This window comes from Corella eumyota, chromosome 2 (assembly GCF_963082875.1).
Source record: "Corella eumyota chromosome 2, kaCorEumy4.1, whole genome shotgun sequence".
Classification (NCBI taxonomy): Eukaryota; Metazoa; Chordata; class Ascidiacea; order Phlebobranchia; family Corellidae; genus Corella; species Corella eumyota.
In genome coordinates this window covers 16,575,886-16,595,514 of record NC_137491.1, presented here as the reverse complement: position 1 = coordinate 16,595,514, position 19,629 = coordinate 16,575,886, and the positions used below count along the sequence as shown (strand labels likewise).

Genomic DNA, 19,629 nt, shown 5'->3' with positions numbered 1-19,629 from the left:
ATCCGAAATTTTATATTTAATTAGGCGCGCATTGGCCTAACTAACATTCAAGATAAAACATTTTGCAGAAATTTTGAGTAGAACAAAAGTTTGAGATAATTTTTATTTTGGGTTTAGTTAGGTCACGTGATATTTTTGGCCAATGAGATTGCATACAAATTTTTTGAAAAAAAATAAAAAATTTTAAATCGAAAATTAATTGTTATGTTAGAACCTCACAGGTCCAATTACCGTGTTTACAAAATATTTTTTGAAAATATTAATATTCATAAAAGTTATGAAACTTTTATTAAAAATTTATGAAATCTTAAAATCTGAAATTTTATATTTAATTAGGCGCGCATTGGCCTAACTAACATTCAAGAAAAAATATTTCGCAAAAATATTCAGTAAAACAAAAGTTTGAGGTAATTTTTAATTTGGTTTTCATTAGGTCACGTGATATTTTTGGCCAATGATATTGCATACAAATTTAAAAAAAATAAATAAAAATTTTTAAATCGAAAAATAATTGTTGTGTTAGAACCGCACAGGTCCAATTACCGTGTTTACAAAATATTTTTCAAAAATATTAATATTCATAAAAGTTATGAAACTTTTATTAAAAATTTATGAAATCTCAAAACCTAAAATTTTATATTTTATTAGACGCGCATTGTCCTAACTAACATTCAAGATAAAACATTTCGCGAAAATTTTCAGTAAAACAAAAGTTTGAGGTAATTTTTATTTTGGTTTAATTAGGTCACGTGATATTTTTGGCCAATGATATTGCATACAAGTTTTTTGAAAAAAAATTAAAAATTTTAAATCGAAAAATAATTGTTGTGTTAGAACCGCACAGGTTCAATTACCGTGTTTACAAAATATTTTTTGAAAATATTAATATTCATAAAAGTTATGAAACTTTTATTAAAAATTTATAAAATCTTAAAATCTGAAATTTTATATTTAATTAGGCGCGCATTGGCCTAACTAACATTCAAGATAAAACATTTTGCAGAAATTTTGAGTAGAACAAAAGTTTGAGATAATTTTTATTTTGGGTTTAGTTAGGTCACGTGATATTTTTGGCCAATGAGATTGCATACAAATTTTTTGAAAAAAAATAAAAAATTTTAAATCGAAAAATAATTGTTATGTTAGAACCGCACAGGTCCAATTACCGTGTTTACAAAATATTTTTTGAAAATATTAATATTCATAAAAGTTATGAAACTTTTATTAAAAATTTATGAAATCTTAAAATCTGAAATTTTATATTTAATTAGGCGCGCATTGGCCTAACTAACATGCAAGAAAAAATATTTCGCAAAAATATTCAGTAAAACAAAAGTTTGAGGTAATTTTTAATTTGGTTTTCATTAGGTCACGTGATATTTTTGGCCAATGATATTGCATACAAATTTTAAAAAAATAAATAAAAATTTTTAAATCGAAAAATAATTGTTGTGTTAGAACCGCACAGGTCCAATTACCGTGTTTACAAAATATTTTTCAAAAATATTAATATTCATAAAAGTTATGAAACTTTTATTAAAAATTTATGAAATTTCAAAACCTAAAATTTTATATTTTATTAGACGCGCATTGTCCTAACTAACATTCAAGATAAAACATTTCGCGAAAATTTTCAGTAAAACAAAAGTTTGAGGTAATTTTTATTTTGGTTTAATTAGGTCACGTGATATTTTTGGCCAATGATATTGCATACAAATTTTTTGAAAAAAAATTAAAAATTTTAAATCGAAAAATAATTGTTGTGTTAGAACCACACAGGTCCAATTACCGTGTTTACAAAATATTTTTCGAAAATATTAATATTTATAAAAGTTATGAAACTTTTATTAAAAATTTATGAAATCTCAAAACCTAAAATTTTGTATTTTATTAGAAGCGCATTGGCCTAACTAACATTCAAGATAAAACATTTCGCGAAAATTTTCAGTACAACAAAAGTTTGAGGTAATTTTTATTTTGGGTTTAATTATGTCACGTGAATTTTTGGCCAATGATATTGCATACAAATTTAAAAAAAAAAAAAATTTTAAATTGAAAAATAATTGTTGTGTTAGAACCGCACAGGTCCAATTACCGTGTTTACAAAATAGTTTTTGAAAATATTAATATTCATAAAAGTTATGAAACTTTTATTAAAAATTTATGAAATCTTAAAATCCGAAATTTTATATTTAATTAGGCGCGCATTGGCCTAACTAACATTCAAGATAAAACATTTTGCAGAAATTTTGAGTAGAACAAAAGTATGAGATAATTTTTATTTTCGGTTTAGTTAGGTCACGTGATATTTTTGGCCAATGAGATTGCATACAAATTTTTTGAAAAAAAATAAAAAATTTTAAATCGAAAAATAATTGTTGTGTTAGAACCGCACAGGTTCAATTACCGTGTTTACAAAATATTTTTTGAAAATATTAATATTCATAAAAGTTATGAAACTTTTATTAAAAATTTATGAAATCTTAAAATCTGAAATTTTATATTTAATTAGGCGCGCATTGGCCTAACTAACATTCAAGAAAAAATATTTTACAAAAATTTTGAGTAAAACAAAAGTTTGAAGTCATTTTTATTTTGGTTTTCATTAGGTCACGTGATATTTTTGGCCAATGATATTGCATACAAATTTTTTAAAAAAAATAAAAAATTTTAAATCAAAAAATAATTGTTGTGTTAGAACCGCACAGGTCCAATTACCGTGTTTACAAAATATTTTTTTAAAATATTAATATTCATAAAAGTTATGAAACTTTTATTAAAAATTCATGAAATCTCAAAACCTAAAATTTTGTATTTTATTAGACGCGCATTGGCCTAACTAACATACAAAATAAAACATTTCGCAAAAATTTTCAGTAAAACAAAAGTTTGAGGTAATTTTTATTTTGGGTTTAATTAGGTCACGTGATATTTTTGGCCAATGATATTGCATAGAAATTTTTTGAAAAAAAATTAAAAATTTTAAATCGAAAAATAATTGTTGTGTTAGAACCACACAGGTCCAATTACCGTGTTTACAAAATATTTTTCGAAAATATTAATATTTATAAAAGTTATGAAACTTTTATTAAAAATTTATGAAATCTCAAAACCTAAAATTTTGTATTTTATTAGACGCGCATTGGCCTAACTAACATTCAAGATAAAACATTTCGCAAAAATTTTCAGTAAAACAAAAGTTTGAGGTAATTTTTAGTTTGGTTTTCATTAGGTCACGTGATATTTTTGGCCAATGATATTGCATACAAATTTTTTGAAAAAAAATAAAAAATTTTAAATCGAAAAATAATTGTTGTGTTAGAACCGCACAGGTCCAATTACCGTGTTTACAAAATATTTTTTGAAAATATTAATATTCATAAAAGTTATGAAACTTTTATTAAAAATTTATGAAATCTCAAAACCTAAAATTTTGTATTTTATTAGACGCGCATTGGCCTAACTAACATTCAAGATAAAACATTTCGCGAAAATTTTCAGCACAACAAAAGTTTGAGGTAATTTTTATTTTGGGTTTAATTAGGTCACGTGAATTTTTGGCCAATGATATTGCATACAAATTTAAAAAAAAAAAAATTTTAAATTGAAAAATAATTGTTGTGTTAGAACCGCACAGGTCCAATTACCGTGTTTACAAAATATTTTTTAAAAATATTAATATTCATAAAAGTTATGAAACTTTTATTAAAAATTTATGAAATCTTAAAATCCGAAATTTTATATTTAATTAGGCGCGCATTGGCCTAACTAACATTCAAGATAAAACATTTTGCAGAAATTTTGAGTAGAACAAAAGTTTGAGATAATTTTTATTTTGGGTTTAGTTAGGTCACGTGATATTTTTGGCCAATGAGATTGCATACAAATTTTTTGAAAAAAAATAAAAAATTTTAAATCGAAAAATAATTGTTATGTTAGAACCTCACAGGTCCAATTACCGTGTTTACAAAATATTTTTTGAAAATATTAATATTCATAAAAGTTATGAAACTTTTATTAAAAATTTATGAAATCTTAAAATCTGAAATTTTATATTTAATTAGGCGCGCATTGGCCTAACTAACATTCAAGAAAAAATATTTCGCAAAAATATTCAGTAAAACAAAAGTTTGAGGTAATTTTTAATTTGGTTTTCATTAGGTCACGTGATATTTTTGGCCAATGATATTGCATACAAATTTAAAAAAAATAAATAAAAATTTTTAAATCGAAAAATAATTGTTGTGTTAGAACCGCACAGGTCCAATTACCGTGTTTACAAAATATTTTTCAAAAATATTAATATTCATAAAAGTTATGAAACTTTTATTAAAAATTTATGAAATCTCAAAACCTAAAATTTTATATTTTATTAGACGCGCATTGTCCTAACTAACATTCAAGATAAAACATTTCGCGAAAATTTTCAGTAAAACAAAAGTTTGAGGTAATTTTTATTTTGGTTTAATTAGGTCACGTGATATTTTTGGCCAATGATATTGCATACAAGTTTTTTGAAAAAAAATTAAAAATTTTAAATCGAAAAATAATTGTTGTGTTAGAACCGCACAGGTTCAATTACCGTGTTTACAAAATATTTTTTGAAAATATTAATATTCATAAAAGTTATGAAACTTTTATTAAAAATTTATAAAATCTTAAAATCTGAAATTTTATATTTAATTAGGCGCGCATTGGCCTAACTAACATTCAAGAAAAAATATTTTACAAAAATTTTGAGTAAAACAAAAGTTTGAAGTAATTTTTATTTTGGTTTTCATTAGGTTACGTGATATTTTTGGCCAATGATATTGCATACAAATTTTTTAAAAAAAATAAAAAATTTTAAATCGAAAAATAATTGTTGTGTTAGAACCGCACAGGTCCAATTACCGTGTTTACAAAATATTTTTTTAAAATATTAATATTCATAAAAGTTATGAAACTTTTATTAAAAATTCATGAAATCTCAAAACCTAAAATTTTGTATTTTATTAGACGCGCATTGGCCTAACTAACATACAAAATAAAACATTTCGCAAAAATTTTCAGTAAAACAAAAGTTTGAGGTAATTTTTATTTTGGGTTTAATTAGGTCACGTGATATTTTTGGCCAATGATATTGCATAGAAATTTTTTGAAAAAAAATTAAAAATTTTAAATCGAAAAATAATTGTTGTGTTAGAACCACACAGGTCCAATTACCGTGTTTACAAAATATTTTTCGAAAATATTAATATTTATAAAAGTTATGAAACTTTTATTAAAAATTTATGAAATCTCAAAACCTAAAATTTTGTATTTTATTAGACGCGCATTGGCCTAACTAACATTCAAGATAAAACATTTCGCAAAAATTTTCAGTAAAACAAAAGTTTGAGGTAATTTTTAGTTTGGTTTTCATTAGGTCACGTGATATTTTTGGCCAATGATATTGCATACAAATTTTTTGAAAAAAAATAAAAAATTTTAAATCGAAAAATAATTGTTGTGTTAGAACCGCACAGGTCCAATTACCGTGTTTACAAAATATTTTTTGAAAATATTAATATTCATAAAAGTTATGAAACTTTTATTAAAAATTCATGAAATCTCAAAACCTAAAATTTTGTATTTTATTAGACGCGCATTGGCCTAACTAACATTCAAGATAAAAAATTTCGCGAAAATTTTCAGTAAAACAAAAGTTTGAGGTAATTTTTATTTTGGGTTTAATTAGGTCACGTGATATTTTTGGCCAATGATATTGCATACAAATTTTTTGAAAAAAAATTAAAAATTTTAAATTGAAAAATAATTGTTGTGTTAGAACCGCACAGGTCCAATTACCGTGTTTACAAAATATTTTTTGAAAATATTAATATTCATAAAAGTTATGAAACTTTTATTAAAAATTTATGAAATCTTGAAATCTGAAATTTTATATTTAATTAGGCGCGCATTGGCCTAACTAACATTCAAGATAAAACATTTTGCTGAAATTTTGAGTAGAACAAAAGTTTGAGATAATTTTTATTTTGAGTTTAATTAGGTCACGTGATATTTTTGGCCAATAAGATTGCATACAAATTTTTGCAAACACGGCTGTTAGAACAGTGCGGTTTTATTGGTATAGTTATCTTTTGATTTAAAAAAAAAAAAAAAAATTTTAAAACTTTTTAACTAGTGTGCTAGGTCACGTGATCCTATGACCGGCCCTATGTACCCAAAATACAAAAAAAATGGCAAAGTTGGGAACCAAACCTCGGAACTCAGTACTGAGAGTTGTGGGCCTTTCGCACTGAGCTAACTGCCACGACCTTTTAATGATGCAAAATTGTATACATAGCTTAAGTAAGCACTTGTGTCTTGTAACAATAAAAAAAAACTAGATTTATTTGATAAATAATATATGGTTCGAAAATATTTGATTATTTTTAACATAAATTTTTATAAATAAAAAAAGATATGCATAAACATTAACTAAGAATATTACAAACCTTCGATTTTTAATAAACAAACAAGCATTTATATATATAATACAAACAAAAACTAATATTTAACCCAGTTTTAAGTTGGTGATATTAGGATATAAATTATAGTAAATTTTAAATTCTTAAAATTGATTTTTATTAAATAACCAAGCATTTAAATATGATAAATAAACGAAAATTATTTTTCTAATATGTTTTTTAATTACGTATGTTATAAAATACATCATACCAAATTTTTAATTCTTAATGTCGAACTTTAATTTTTAATGAACAAACCAGCATTTAAATATAAAAAACAAAATTATTTTTTAATTTATTTTCGAATTATAAATATTATAAGATAAAACCGACCAAAATTTAAAAACCTAATAACAATCTTTAAATTTAAATAAACAAACACCTATTAATTAGTAATTAGTGACAAAAATTAAATTCGTTTTTGAGTTACTAATATCATGATATACAATTGACAAAAATTTAAAAAATTAATAACAACCTTTAAATTTTAATAAACAAACACCTATTATTAAGTAATTAGTAATAAAAATAAAAATTTTAATTTAATTTTGAGTTAGTAATATCATAATATACAATTGACCAAGATTTAAAAAATTAATAACAACCTTTAAATTTTAATAAACAAACACCTATTAATTAGTAATTAGTGATAATTAAATGTCGTAAATAGGAAGTTTGCGATTCGTTGGGATAATAACAAACATACTAAAAATTTAAAACTTTTAGTTTTAAAGAACAAAGGTTATCGTCTTTCAAAATTCTGACTAGAAAGAATAAAAACAATAACTAGAGATATTTGATAAATAAAATATGGTTCGAAATTATTTGAATATTTTTAACATAAATTTCTATAAAAAAAAGATATGCATAAACATTAACTAAAAATATTACATATCTTTGAATAAACAAACAAGCATTTATATATACTATAAACACAAAAACTAATATTTAACGCAATTTTAAGTTGTTTATATCAGGATATAGATTATACCAAATTTTAAATTCCTAAAATTGATTTTTGATCTAAATTAAATAAACAAGCATTTAAATATGATAAACAATTGAAACTTATTTTTCAAATATGTTTTTTAACTACTTATATTTTAAAATACATCATACCAAATTTTTAATGCTTAATGTCGGACTTAAACTTTTAATCAACAAACAAGCATTTAAATATAATAAACAAACAAGAATTAATTTTTATTTCATTTTCAAGTTATAAATATTATAACATATAACTGACCAAAATTTAAAAACCTAATAACAATCATTAAATTTAAATAAACAAACACCTATTAATTAGTAATTAGTGTCAAAAATTAAAATTTTAATTTATTTTTGAGTTACTAATATCATATTATACAATTGACAAAAATTAAAAAAATTAACAACAACCTTTAAATTTAAATAAACAAACACTTATTAATTAGTATTTAGTGATTAAAAATTAAAATTTTAATTCAGTTTTGAGTTACTAATATCATGATATACAATTGACCAAGATTTGAAAAATTAATAACAACCTTTAAATTTTAATAAGAAAACACCTTTTAATTAGTAATTAGTGATAAAAATTAAAATTTTAATTCATTTTTGGGTTACTGATATCATGATATACAATTGACCAAGATTTAAAAAATAAATAACAAACTTTAAATTTTAATAAATAAACACTTATTAATTAGTAATTAGTGATAATTAAATGTTGTAAATAGGAGAATGAAAACATAATCTGATAATAAACAACATACTAAAATTTCAGATTTTTAAATTCTAAGGAACTGAAGATATCTTCTTTCAAAATTGGGACTAGAAAGAATAAAAATAATAATAATAATAATAATAATAACTAGATTTATTTGATAAATAAAATATGGTTCGAAATTATTTGATTATTTTTTACATGAATTTTTATAAATAAAAAAAGAAATGCATAAACATTAACTAAGAATATTACATATCTTCGAATAAACAAACAAGCATTTATATATACTATACACACAAAAACTAATATTTAACGCAGTTTTAAGTTGTTTATATCAGGATATAGATTATACCAAATTTTAAATTCCTAAAATTGATTTTTGATTTAAATTAAATAAACAAGCATTTAAATATGATAAACAATTGAAACTTATTTTTCAAATATGTTTTTTAACTACTTATATTTTAAAATACATCATACCAAATTTTTAATGCTTAATATCGGACTTTAACTTTTAATCAACAAACAAGCATTTAAATATAATAAACAAACAAGAATTAATTTTTATTTCATTTTCAAGTTATAAATATTATAACATATAACTGACCAAAATTTAAAAACCTAATAACAATCATTAAATTTAAATAAACAAACACCTATTTATTAGTAATTAGTGTCAAAAATTAAAATTTTAATTTATTTTTGAGTTACTAATATCATAATATACAATTGACAAAAATTTAAAAAATTAACAACAACCTTTAAATTTAAATAAACAAACACTTATTAATTAGTATTTAGTGATTAAAAATTAAAATTTTAATTCAGTTTTGATTTACTAATATCATGATATACAATTGACCAAGATTTGAAAAATTAATAACAACCTTTAAATTTTAATAAAGAAACACCCTTTAATTAGTAATTAGTGATAAAAATTAAAATTTTAATTTATTTTTGAGTTACTGATATCATGATATACAATTGACCAAGATTTAAAAAATAAATAACAAACTTTAAATTTTATAAATAAACACTTATTAATTAGTAATTAGTAATAATTAAATGTTGTAAATAGGAGAATGAAAACATAATCTGATAATAAACAACATACTAAAATTTCAGATTTTTAAATTTTAAGGAACTAAAGATATCTTCTTTCAAAATTGGGACTAGAAAGAATAAAAATAATAATAATAATAAAAATAACTAGATTTATTTGATAAATAAAATATGGTTCGAAATTGTTTGATTCTTTTTTATAAATATAATTTATTTAGTAGGTTTATTAATTAAATTATAAATTTAAATATGAACTTTTTTATATTTAAACCTAATTTTAACAAGCGAACACGCACTCATTGATATTGTAATATAAAAGTAAACTAAATTTAAAAGCAAAATACCGATCTTAATTTTTTAGTAATCAAACAAGTATTAAAATATAATAATAACAAAACAATTAAAACGAAAATTTTACACATTGTTTACTTATATTTTAACATTTTACTTAAATTTTCAACCAATATTTTTTACTTTAATGGACAGCGAAAAGGACGATTTTTGACGGCGACCAGAACGCTATTAAATTATTCAAGCGTTAAACTCAGACTGATTCGTTATTTTATAAAAAAACTAAAATAATGATTAAACGATATTTAGCTAGAGTTAAATCTTCATTTTAAATAGCAACATACAAAATAATAATACCAACAACATATTTAAATTTCAGCAAATTTAATCTTTAAATTTTAATAATAAAATATATTAATTAGTAATTAGTGACATTTAAATGTCGTTAATAGGAGGTTTGCGATTCGTTGGGATAATAACAAACATACTAAAAATTTAGAACTTTTAGTTTTAAAGAACAAAAGTTATCGTCTTTCAAAATTTGTCAAATAAGAATAAAAACAATAATAACTAGATTTATTTGATAAATAAAATATGGTTCGAAATCGTTTGATTCTTTTTATAAATATAATTTATTTAGTAAGTTTATTAAATAAATTATAAATTTAAATACTAGAACAATAGAAATAAAACTAGTCCAGACCCGCGACCTTAAAATTAAGTTAGACCCTAGAACAATAGAAATAAAACTAGTCCAGTCCGGCGACCCTAAAAATAAGAAAAGATAAAACTTAATAAACAAAGAAAAAATAAAGCATAACCAACGCGATAAAAATTCATTTAACCAACACAAAATTCCAATTTATGTATTAAACTTTATAATATAATTATCGAATAAATGTTCTTTGCACAATATTATGGAGATTTTATAAAATTTACCATTTGTATCATGATTTTAAATCAATAAAAATGTAACAACCAAATATTGATTTGATTTTTAATAAAAAACAAGCAATTAATATTTATTATAAACAACCAAAAATTAATTTTTATACCGTTTTTGAGTAGAAACTTTTACACACATTTAACTTAGATTTTCATATTTTACTTATACTTTCAATCAATACTTTTTACATCAACTCAGACAGCGAAAAAGACGATATTTGACGGCGACCAGAACGCTATTAAATCATTCAAGCGTTAAACTCACTCTGATCCATTATTTTATAAATAAACCCAAAATTATTAAACGATAATTAGCTAAAGTTAAATATTTATTTTAAACAGCAACATACAAAATAATAATAATAATAGCAACAACATATTAAAATTTCAGAAAATTTAACATTTAAATTTTAATAATAAAATATATTAATTAGTAATTAGTGATAATTAAATGTCGTAAATAGGAGGTTTGCGATTCGTTGGGATAATAACAAACATACTAAAAATTTAGAACTTTTAGATTTAAAGAACAAAAGTTATCGTCTTTCAAAATTCTGACTAGAAAGAATAAAAACAATAATAACTAGAACAATAGAAATTATAAATATAATTTATTTAGTAGGTTTATTAATTAAATTATAGATTTAAATATGAACTTTTTTATATTTAAACCTAATTTTAACAAACGAACACGCATTTATTAATATTGTAATAGACAAGTAAACTAAATTTAAAAGCAAAATACCGATCTTAATTTTTTAGTAATTAAACGAGTATTAAAATATAATAACAACAAAACAATTAAAAAAAAAATTTTGCACATTTTTGACTTATCCTTTAACATTTTACTTAAATTTTCAAACAATATTTTTTACTTTAATTGACAGCGAAAAGGACGATTTTTGACGGCGACCAGAACGCTATTAAATTATTCAAGCGTTAAACTCACACTGATTCGTTATTTTATAAAAAAACTAAAATAATAATTAAACGATATTTAGCTAGAGTTAAATCTTCATTTTAAACAGCAACATACAAAATAATAATACCAACAACATATTAAAATTTCAGAAAATTTAATCTTTAAATTTTAATAATAAAATATATTAATTAGTAATTAGTGATAATTAAATGTCGTGAATAGGAGGTTTGCGATTCGTTGGGATAATAACAAACATACTAAAAATTTAGAACTTTTAGTTTTAAAGAACAAAAGTTATCGTCTTTCAAAATTCGTCAAATAAGAATAAAAACAATAATAATAATAAATACTAGATTTATTTGATAAATAAAATATGGTTCGAAAATATTTGATTATTTTTCATAGGTTTTTATAAATAAAAAAAGATATGCATAAACATTAACTAAGAATATTACGAACCTTTGATTTTTAATAAACAAACAAGCATTAAAAATATAATACAAACAAAAACTAATATTTAACCCAGTTTTAAGTTGGTAATATTAGGATATAAATTATAGTAAATTTTAAATTCTTAAAATTGATTTTTATTAAATAAACAAGCATTTAAATATGATAAATAAACGAAAATTATTTTTCTAATATGTTTTTTAATTACTTATATTATAAAATACATCATACCAAATTTTTAATGCTTAAAGTCGAACTTTTTTAATGAACAAACCAGCATTCAAATATAAAAAACAAACAAGAATTATTTTTTAATTCATTTTCGAATTATAAATATTATAAGATAAAACCGACCAAAATTTAAAAACCCAATAACAATCTTTAAATTTAAATAAACAAACACCTATTAATTAGTAATTAGTGACAAAAATTAAAATTTAATTCGTTTTTGAGTTACTAATATCATGATATACAATTGACAAAAATTTAAAAAATTAATAACATTCTTTAAATTTTAATAAACAAACACCTATTATTAAGTTATTAGTGATAAAAATTAAAATTTTAATTTATTTTTGAGTTAGTAATATCATAATATACAATTGACCAAGATTTAAAAAATTAATAACAACCTTTAAATTTTAATAAACAAACACCTATTAATTAGTAATTAGTGATAATTAAATGTCATAAATAGGAGGTTTGCGATTCGTTGGGATAATAACAAACATACTAAAATTTTAGAACTTTTAGTTTTAAAGAACAAAAGTTATCGTCTTTCAAAATTCTGACTAGAAAGAATAAAAACAATAATAATAATAATAATAATAAATACACTGACAATAACAATATGTTTCGAAATCTAAGATTTCGAACCATAATAAATACACTGACAATAACAATATGTTTCGAAATCTAAGATTTCGAACCATAATAACTAGATTTATTTGATAAATAAAATATGGTTCGAAATTGTTTGATTCTTTTTAATGAATATAATTTATTTAGTAGGTTTATTAATTAAATTATAAATTTAAATATGAACTTTTTTATATTTAAACCTAATTTTAACAAGCGAACACGCACTCATTGATATTGTAATATAAAAGTAAACTAAATTTAAAAGCAAAATACCGATCTTAATTTTTAGTAATCAAACAAGTATTAAAATATAATAATAACACAACAATTGAAACAAAAATTTTACACATTTTTTACTTATATTTTAACATTTTACTTAAATTTTCAACCAATATTTTTTACTTTAATGGACAGCGAAAAGGACGATTTTTGACGGCGACCAGAACGCTATTAAATTATTCAAGCGTTAAACTCACACTGATTCATTATTTTATAAAAAAACAAAAATAATGATTAAACGATATTTAGCTAGAGTTAAATCTTCATTTTAAATAGCAACATACAAAATAATAATACCAACAACATATTTAAATTTCAGCAAATTTATTCTTTAAATTTTAATAATAAAATATATTAATTAGTAATTAGTGATAATTAAATGTCGTTAATAGGAGGTTTGCGATTCGTTGGGATAATAACAAACATACTAAAAATTTAGAACTTTTAGTTTTAAAGAACAAAAGTTATCGTCTTTCAAAATTCGTCAAATAAGAATAAAAACAATTATTTGATAAATAAAATATGGTTCGAAATTGTTTGATTCTTTTTAATGAATATAATTTATTTAGTAGGTTTATTAATTAAATTATAAATTTAAATATGAACTTTTTTATATTTAAACCTAATTTTAACAAGCGAACACGCACTCATTGATATTGTAATATAAAAGTAAACTAAATTTAAAAGCAAAATACCGATCTTAATTTTTAGTAATCAAACAAGTATTAAAATATAATAATAACACAACAATTGAAACAAAAATTTTACACATTTTTTACTTATATTTTAACATTTTACTTAAATTTTCAACCAATATTTTTTACTTTAATGGACAGCGAAAAGGACGATTTTTGACGGCGACCAGAACGCTATTAAATTATTCAAGCGTTAAACTCACACTGATTCATTATTTTATAAAAAAACAAAAATAATGATTAAACGATATTTAGCTAGAGTTAAATCTTCATTTTAAATAGCAACATACAAAATAATAATACCAACAACATATTTAAATTTCAGCAAATTTATTCTTTAAATTTTAATAATAAAATATATTAATTAGTAATTAGTGATAATTAAATGTCGTTAATAGGAGGTTTGCGATTCGTTGGGATAATAACAAACATACTAAAAATTTAGAACTTTTAGTTTTAAAGAACAAAAGTTATCGTCTTTCAAAATTCGTCAAATAAGAATAAAAACAACTAGATTTATTTGATAAATAAAATATGGTTCGAAATCGTTTGATTCTTTTTATAAATATAATTTATTTAGTAGGTTTATTAAATAAATTATAAATTTAAATACTAGAACAATAGAAATAAAACTAGTCCAGACCCGCGACCTTAAAATTAAGTTAGACCCTAGAACAATAGAAATAAAACTAGTCCAGTCCCGCGACCCTAAAAATAAGAAAAGATAAAACTTATTAAACAAAGAAAAAATAAAGCATAACCAACGCGATAAAAATTCATTAAACCAACACAAAATTCCAATTTATGTATTAAACTTTATAATATAATTATCGAATAAATGTTCTTTGCACAATATTATGGAGATTTTATAAAATTTACCATTTGTATCATGATTTTAAATCAATAAAAATGTAACAACCAAATATTGATTTGATTTTTAATAAAAAACAAGCAATTAATATTTATTATAAACAACCAAAAATTAATTTTTATACCGTTTTTGAGTAGAAACTTTTACACACATTTAACTTAGATTTTCATATTTTACTTATACTTTCAACCAATACTTTTTACTTCAACTCAGACAGCGAAAAAGACGATATTTGACGGCGACCAGAACGCTATTAAATCATTCAAGCGTTAAACTCACTCTGATCCATTATTTTATAAATAAACCCAAATTAATTAAACGATAATTAGCTAAAGTTAAATATTTATTTTAAACAGCAACATACAAAATAATAATAATAATAGCAACAACATATTAAAATTTCAGAAAACTTAACATTTAAATTTTAATAATAAAATATATTAATTAGTAATTAGTGATAATTAAATGTCGTAAATAGGAGGTTTGCGATTCGTTGGGATAATAACAAACATACTAAAAATTTAGAACTTTTAGATTTAAAGAACAAAAGTTATCGTCTTTCAAAATTCTGACTAGAAAGAATAAAAACAATAATAATAATAATAATAAATACACTGACAATAACAATATGTTTCGAAATCTAAGATTTCGAACCATAATTATTTGATAAATAAAATATGGTTCGAAATTGTTTGATTCTTTTTAATGAATATAATTTATTTAGTAGGTTTATTAATTAAATTATAAATTTAAATATGAACTTTTTTATATTTAAACCTAATTTTAACAAGCGAACACGCACTCATTGATATTGTAATATAAAAGTAAACTAAATTTAAAAGCAAAATACCGATCTTAATTTTTAGTAATCAAACAAGTATTAAAATATAATAATAACAAAACAATTGAAACAAAAATTTTACACATTTTTTACTTATATTTTAACATTTTACTTAAATTTTCAACCAATATTTTTTACTTTAATGAACAGCGAAAAGGACGATTTTTGACGGCGACCAGAACGCTATTAAATTATTCAAGCGTTAAACTCACACTGATTCATTATTTTATAAAAAAACAAAAATAATGATTAAACGATATTTAGCTAGAGTTAAATCTTCATTTTAACTAGCAACATACAAAATAATAATACCAACAACATATTTAAATTTCAGCAAATTTATTCTTTAAATTTTAATAATAAAATATATTAATTAGTAATTAGTGATAATTAAATGTCGTTAATAGGAGGTTTGCGATTCGTTGGGATAATAACAAACATACTAAAAATTTAGAACTTTTAGTTTTAAAGAACAAAAGTTATCGCCTTTCAAAATTCGTCAAATAAGAATAAAAACAACAAGCGTTAAACTCACACTGATTCATTATTTTATAAAAAACAAAAATAATGATTAAACGATATTTAGCTAGAGTTAAATCTTCATTTTAAATAGCAACATACAAAATAATAATACCAACAACATATTAAAATTTCAGCAAATTTAATCTTTAAATTTTAATAATAAAATATATTAATTAGTAATTAGTGATAATTAAATGTCGTTAATAGGAGGTTTGCGATTCGTTGGGATAATAACAAACATACTAAAAATTCAGAACTTTTAGTTTTAAAGAACAAAAGTTATCGTCTTTCAAAATTCGTCAAATAAGAATAAAAACAATAAATATAATGACAATAACAATATGTTTCGAAATCGAAGATTTCGAACCATAATAATAATAATAAGTATAATGACAATAACAATATGTTTCGAAATCTAAGATTTCGAACCATAATAATAATAAATACACTGACAATAACAATATGTTTCGAAATCTAAGATTTCGAACCATAATAAATACACTGACAATAACAATATGTTTCAAAATCTAAGATTTCGAACCATAATTAAAAAGCGCCTTGAGAAAACATGTCTTTACAAAGTCTGTAATAAAAGTTCTATTGATAAATGTGCTCTGTGCAAGTTATAAATGTATAGCAAAAAAATCACTTAAATTTTATCGAAACTAGCATTTGTATTACATTAACTGTACAAAGCGCTTACAAAAAACGCCTTTGTAAATATAGCCAACTATTAAAAGTATAACTTATAAAATATATTAAAAATATCACCCCATGTCGATAACAAAGGTATTAAAGAAAAATATATTTAAAGGTGTTTGTTTAGTTTAAAAGAAATGGAAATGCCGGGGATTGAACCCGGGGCCTCATACATGCAAAGCATGCGCTCTACCACTCAGCTACATCCCCAATCGACGAGGATGGGATTCGAACCCACGCGTGCAGAGCACAATGGATTAGCAGTCCATCGCCTTAACCACTCGGCCACCTCGTCACATATCACCAAACCATATTTTATCAGGTATCTTATTTTGTATAACATTTAGTAAAATCATTTTTAATTTAGAAATATCAAAAATGTCACAAACAATTTAACCATGCTTAACTTTAATGTCAACCAAATTTCCAGAACAAATAAGCTAATTGCTTGAACTAAACTATAATATTTACTTTATTACTTGTTTGCATTAGGTTTACACGAAGGTTGTTAATTAAATTACTTTAACGTATAAAAGCAAACAATTAAATTACAATACAGGATAACTTGCAAATTTGCACAATAGTCTAATATATAAAACAAAAAAGTAAACTTACATCTTAAAAGCTTCTGGAACTAGATTTTGCATAGAATAATAATGACCATGTAGAATTAAACAAGAAACGGAAATTAATTGCAAGTTAAAAGGCGCCTTAGGATTCACACGTCTTTACAAATTCTGCAATAATTTATTTTTTTACTGTATAAGTTTCAACAAAACAATAACTTGTAATGCCTTCACTTGAATAAGTGGTTGCAAAAAACGCCATCGTATATCGAGCCAACCATTAAAATTAAACATTTAAAACATGTAACAAATATAAATAAAAAATAGTGATTATTTGTGTAATAGAGTAAAATAAATGCAGTTTAAAATGTATTTGCTTGTAGAACAAGCATTGGCAAAATGCCGATTATAAAATATATTAGGAATATAAAACCATGCTAACAAATAAAACGTCGAAAAATACATATACTACTTAACCATTTAGTTTGGGAAGCAAATTTTAGCAAAATGGAGATGCCGGGGATTGAACCCGGGGCTTCATACATGCAAAGCATGCGCTCTACCACTGAGCTACATCCCCAATCGACGAGGATGGGATTCGAACCCACGTGTGCAGAGCACAATGGATTAGCAGTACATCGCCTTAACCACTCGGCCACCTCGTCTCATATCAACAAATGTTATTTTATCAGGTAGCTTGGTTTGTATAACATTTAGTAAAACTATTTTTAATTTAAGAACATTAAAAATGTCACAAACAATTTAACCATGCTAAACTTTAATGTCAACCAAACTTCCAGAACAAATAAACTAATTGCGTTGAACTAAACTATGTTGTTAATTAAATTACTATAACATACAAAAGCAAACAATTAAATTACAATACGAGGTAACTTGCAAATTCGCTCAATACTCTAACATATAAAATAATTCGCTGAAATACTCTAACATATAATACAATTCGCTCAAATACACTAACATACGTGGGTTTGGTGCCCAGCCATAACATACTTAAAATCTTTATGTAAACATTAATACTTTTGGCATGTTTTAAATCATTAAATTGATTTTGTCATTTTTTCCATCGCATTGTTGTAATATTAATTGTATTTATTATTAACTTTTATCAATGTGCAAAAAACCAAAATAAAAAAAAAAGAAAAAAAAAGAAATATACTTACATCTAAAAAGTTGCAGGAACTAGACTTTTCATAGAATAATGATGGCCATGTAGAATTAAACAAGAAACGGAAATTAATTGTAAGTTAAGAAGGTGCCTTAGAAAACACCCGTCCTTTTAAATTCTGTAATGATTTAGTTTTTTACTGTATAAGTTTCAACAAAACAATAACTTGTAATGCCTTCACTTGAATAAGTGGTTGCAAGAAACGTCTTTATATATACCGTCATCCAATAAAATTAAACATTTAGAATACATTATTTAAAGACATTAATTAAAAATAGTGATTATTTGTGTAATAGAGTAAAATAAATGTAGTTAAAAATGTATTTGCTTGTAGAACAAGCCTTGGCAAAATGGCGATTATAAAAATATTAGGAATATAAAACCATGCTAACAAATAAAACGTTAAAAAAAAGTATATACTACTTTGCCATTTAGTTTGGGAAGCAAATTTTGGCAAAATGGAGATGCCGGGGATTGAACCTGGGGCCTCATACATGCAAAGCATGTGCTCTACCACTGAGCTACATCGCCAATGGACGAGGATGGGATTCGAACCCACGCGTGCAGAGCACAATGGATTAGCAGTCCATCGCCTTAACCACTCGGCCACCTCGTCACATATCAACAACCCTTATTTTAACATGAACTATGTTTTTTATAACAATTAATAAAATTATTTTAGTGATTTTAAATACATTAAAAATGTCACAAACACTTTAATCATGCTAAACTACTATCTAAACTAAACCGCCAACACAAACAAACTTATAGCGTTTTAACAAAAATATAAAATGTACTTCATTCCTTGTTTGCGTATAGAGCTTGGACAAACGTATCCTAAACTACTTTACAAACATAAGAGAACTTATATATTTCAAGTTATGTAACTTTTCAATTCGTGCAATAGTTTCACATACATACAAGTGACTTACGTACATTTAAAAATAACTCTGAAATCTTAACTATAATACTTTTTTATTTTGTATTTCTTTAAGTAAAAGAATTAAATTACAAAAGTCATTAAAATTGGGAAATAGTTATTGATTTGATTTTTAACTTGTAAAGTAAATTGTACTGTGTGGCTGTTATCATTAACTAAATAACTATAATTTTAACATGACATTTTTCAGAATATAATATCTTTATTATAATAAAAATATATATTGTTGGGCTATAATAATGAGCAAAGAAAAGAAAACATAAGTACATTTTGTTAACCATTTTACTTAATGTTTTACAT

General features: G+C 22.7%; 6 non-coding genes across 6 annotated transcripts; all 6 read right to left on the bottom strand.

Moving 5' to 3' along the window:
* Window positions 1–16,775: 16,775 nt before the first annotated feature.
* Window positions 16,776–16,847, bottom strand: Trnaa-ugc (transfer RNA alanine (anticodon UGC)). Its single transcript has one exon. It is a non-coding gene; the product is annotated as a tRNA-Ala (tRNA).
* A 3-nt stretch (window positions 16,848–16,850) lies between these two features.
* Window positions 16,851–16,932, bottom strand: Trnas-gcu (transfer RNA serine (anticodon GCU)). The gene has a single exon. It is a non-coding gene; the product is annotated as a tRNA-Ser (tRNA).
* A 779-nt stretch (window positions 16,933–17,711) lies between these two features.
* Trnaa-ugc (transfer RNA alanine (anticodon UGC)) lies at window positions 17,712–17,783 on the bottom strand. The gene has a single exon. It is a non-coding gene; the product is annotated as a tRNA-Ala (tRNA).
* Window positions 17,784–17,786: 3 nt separating this feature from the next.
* Window positions 17,787–17,868, bottom strand: Trnas-gcu (transfer RNA serine (anticodon GCU)). Its single transcript has one exon. It is a non-coding gene; the product is annotated as a tRNA-Ser (tRNA).
* Window positions 17,869–18,848: 980 nt separating this feature from the next.
* On the bottom strand, window positions 18,849–18,920 carry Trnaa-ugc (transfer RNA alanine (anticodon UGC)). Its single transcript has one exon. It is a non-coding gene; the product is annotated as a tRNA-Ala (tRNA).
* Window positions 18,921–18,923: 3 nt separating this feature from the next.
* Trnas-gcu (transfer RNA serine (anticodon GCU)) lies at window positions 18,924–19,005 on the bottom strand. The gene has a single exon. It is a non-coding gene; the product is annotated as a tRNA-Ser (tRNA).
* Between the last annotated feature and the right edge of the window lie 624 nt (window positions 19,006–19,629).